At 43.8% G+C, this 4,054-nt stretch overlaps 1 pseudogene; it reads left to right on the top strand.

The window, feature by feature from the left end:
* The first annotated feature begins 1,316 nt into the window (after positions 1-1,316).
* Positions 1,317-3,769, top strand: LOC142433746 (ATPase MORC2 pseudogene; annotated as a pseudogene).
* Positions 3,770-4,054: the final 285 nt, after the last annotated feature.

The following is a 4,054-nucleotide window of genomic DNA, read 5'->3' as shown; positions in this document are numbered from 1 at the left end:
AGATGTCCTTACTTATGGTATATTGTAGACTCTAAATTACTGTCCTCCACTACAATCCATCTAATTTAGGGAAATATAATTTCTTACATGAATTTTTAGAATACTCTTAAATCTAGTCTTCTGCTATTCACTCTGGCCACCCTGTCCCACTTAAATTCTCCACAGAGTACTCAACATAAATATAATCGGGACCATGCCTAATTTCACACTATCATGGCTTCCTATTGAATGTAAAATAAAATAAAATGGAAATGCTTTCCGTGTTTTTCATGATTTGATCTTGCTGATCTTCCCCACCCATCTACGATCACTCTCCTCTCTGGGCCAAAAATTCTAGTTATAATCTTTATTTTACTCAAATATTAAAAGAATCATCTATTTTGTATGTCTGGAATGCTCGTTCCTCACACTGACTCCTCACAACTAAGACCGAGTTGTGATATCACCACGTCAGAGAGTACTTCCTTCACAAGTCAGTGTAAAGCTAATGGTTCTGCAACTGGAGAGAGAATCTGCCAGTCATGATCTCATCACACGGTTTTAGTTCCCTCTTCAACCTTGTCATTGTCTGAAGTTAAATTAAGGACTTAGGAAGAGGGCCGCTTAAAGTCAGAATTGACTCAATAGCAGTGAGGAAACAAAAAAAAGGTACTTGTATAAAATATTCAAGCTCCATGAAAGCAGTACCCCCATCTGTCTTGTTTATCAGTGTAAACATAGTAGACAGTTGGTGACTCTTTAAATCAATTAATAAATTCATAAACTAAAATGAAGCATGCAATGTTTCCCACTCACTTGTATGTTCCATTCGTTGTCAGCTAAATTTGATGGAATTTTTGAGCCTTGACTCCACTGTTAGTTTATGCCATAAATCCATTTTTGGAGATAGTTCCAAAGACAATTTTGTGAAATACTGTACAAAGAGAGAGAATTATTCTACTTCTAATCCACTTTGAAATCATTCTGTTTACCTATTGCCTAAGTAGGATAAAGGAGATTAAATCGGCTCTGAACAACTACAAAACTAATTAGAGGTGAGAGGAAGAATATAATCTATTCTTTTATAATGACACTTTTAAGACTTCCTCTATTATACACAAATTTGGGGAACATTGCAATGTCTGGTTTGGCATTATGAGGATAACATGAAATTTGGGCATTACTTTCTTTAAGTACTTTTTAATTTATTACTTAATCTGAAGGGATTGGAGTGGCTTTCATATGATGCTGAATTTTATTTCCTCATTTAGGAAGAATGGTTGTAGCATACACAGCAATTACATTTAATCTATTCTCTGCTCTCAAGTCATTACATGATGTTCTCCAGTTACGAGTCAAATAAATTATTGTTGCAAGAGATCAGGTAGGTTGAATTTCAGCAACAACAAGCCAGGCAATTTTTCCTTCCCTCTTCCATCCCCACTAATTCTCCCAACAGAACTAAGTTTTCGGGATGTCAGGTTATTTTACAGGTAACCAATGTGTTTGACCCATTTCTGTATAAATTTTATGCAAACATATTTTATTAAGCATAGTTATAATCATTATTTTCGTAGTCTTCAACTTGGCTGAAAAGTAAACTATAATGTCTTCTGCTATGAATAAGTAAACTATAGTGTTTTCTGCTATACATCTAAATATTAAAATTATCCATGACTTTTAGAACTATTACTATTTTTCAGAAGGAAATAGCATATTCTTTATCACTATGTTTGAGAAAGTGACCTTTTTGTTCTACTTTTCTCTTTTTTATCCAGTTATGAAGATCAGTGATGTAAACAAGATGCTCTATTAAAAATCAAGATTTGACAAGCCTTAGTCCATAGCTAGTTCCCAGTTGAATCTAAACAAAATCCCATGAAAAAAGAAATGAAACTGTTAACAAGAATCTTTGTCTAAATTATAAATACCTTTTTAATAATTGATTGTCCTGAGATTTAGCATTGGTAATGTTGTCTGGCACAGTGTCTTTATTATTGCAAGCAGGTGTCAGAAAAATAACAACCCGTTCCACCGTGAAGAAGAAGTGATGATGCAGTTCTTGAAGATCCCTGGGAACAGCGGAACATTGGTGAGCATCTTTCATCTCAAACTCACGCATAATGGAGAGCCAGAGCTAGACATCATCTCAAATCCAAGAGACATCCAGATGGTGGAGCCCTCCCCAGAGGGCACGAAGCCAGCGTGACATTCTTTCCGTGCCTACGCTGCTATGCTGTGTATTGATCCCCGGATGAGGATCTTCATTCACGGGCACAAGGTGCAGACCAAGAGGCTTTCCTGCTGCCTGTACAAGCCCAGGATGTACAAGTACTTGTCGAGATGCTTCAAGACCCGTGCTGAGCAGGAGGTGAAGAAAGCGGAACGCGTGGCGCGCATAGCTGAAGGGAGGCAGAGAACAAAGCTCGCCCTTTAGAGCTGCGCCTGGGTGGCGATCTCATGCGAGAATTCAGGGTGTTTCTACGGCAGGTGCAGAGCACAGCCATAACTGCGCAGAGAGACTGACGTCAAGAAGCGGGTAAAGGAGGGCAAGCAGCGAGCACTTAAAGAACCGAAGGAGCTGCATTTCATTTTGGGGATCAATATTGAGCACCGGGACCTGGATGGCATGTTTATCTACAACTGCAGCTGCCTGATCAAGATCTATGAGAAAGTGGGCCCACAGCTGGAAGGGAGTATGGCATGTGGCGGGGTGGTTGGAGTTGTTGATGTGCCTTACCTGGTCCTGGAGCCTACACGCAACAAGCAGGACTTCGCTGATGCCAAGGAGTACCGGAACCTGCTGCTGGCCATGGGAGAGCACCTGACTCAGTACTGGAAGGACATTGCCATTGCCCAGCGGGGAATCATCAAGTTCTGGGATGAGTTTGGCTACCTCTCTGCCAACTGGAACCAGCCTCCTTACAGTGAGTTGCGCTGCAAACGCAGGAGAGCTATAGAAATCCCAACCACCATCCAATGTGATGTGTGCCTGAAGTGGAGGACCCTCCCCTTCCAGCTGAGTTCTGTGGAAAAAGATTACCCAGACACCTGGGTTTGCTCCACGAATCCTGATCCTGAGCAGGACCAGTGTGATGATTCTGAGCAGAAGCAGAAGGTTCCCCTGGGGACTTTCAGAAAGGACATGAAGACCCAGGAGAAGCAGAGCAGCTGACGGAGAAAATTCGGCAACAGCACGAAAAGCTTGAGGCCCTTAGAAAACCACCCCCATTGACTCCCAAGCTGACTTGAAGAAATTACCCTTGGAAGTGACCACAAGGCCGACCCCTGAGGAACCTGCCCGTAGACCTCAGTGTCCGCGGTCACCCCCTCTACCTGCTGTGATCAAGAATGCCCCAGAAGACCTCTGCCCCCACCAATCCTTAGGTCCACCAGCCAGCTCCGCAGGGCTCCTGTGAACAGCAGTGCCCCAAAGCTGCCTGCAGCGCTAGAGGAGGCCAGGGCATCCAGAAGCCCAGCAATACTGGTCAAGGTGTTGTCTCAGCCTCTCCCTCTGGTGCAGCCACCAACTCCACTGCCGAGTGCCAAGATGGCTCCGCAGATCCCTCCCCTCAGAGGCATGAGAGCTGCCGTGGTCAAGAAGCCAGAGCCACCCAGCAAGCTCTGCCCGGCTGTCCCTGGCCGAAAACGCAGTTTGGGGGTCTCTGACGAGGACGAGGCTGAAGAAGAGGCCGAGAGGAAGAAGGAGAGGTCTAAGAGAGGCAGGTTGACTGTGAAGGAGGAAAAGGAGACACGTGAGCTCTCTGACAGTACCGGAGAAGAGGAGTGAGCGAGGGAGACATGTGGGATGAAGGGGTACTTGTAGATGAGTTCTGTCTCAGTAGCAAACTCGTGGGTTTGGGCATTCCAGGGGGGCAAAGGGACAATCACTTCATCAATGCCTTCCTCTTCGTGAAAGGTGCGGGACGGGGAAAGGAATCCAATGAAAAGAATCAAGAAGTCATCTTTTTCATTCATTATACAGATATTGATCTCCTTCGATGTGCTCATTACTGGGTTTGCAATGATGAACAAGACTGACATAACCCATACAGATGCAATTTCCCAGGCATTT

The sequence above is a fragment of the Tenrec ecaudatus genome, chromosome X (genome assembly GCF_050624435.1).
Source record: "Tenrec ecaudatus isolate mTenEca1 chromosome X, mTenEca1.hap1, whole genome shotgun sequence".
In the NCBI taxonomy this organism is placed as follows: Eukaryota; Metazoa; Chordata; class Mammalia; order Afrosoricida; family Tenrecidae; genus Tenrec; species Tenrec ecaudatus.
This window is presented reverse-complemented; position numbering and strand designations above follow the sequence as displayed.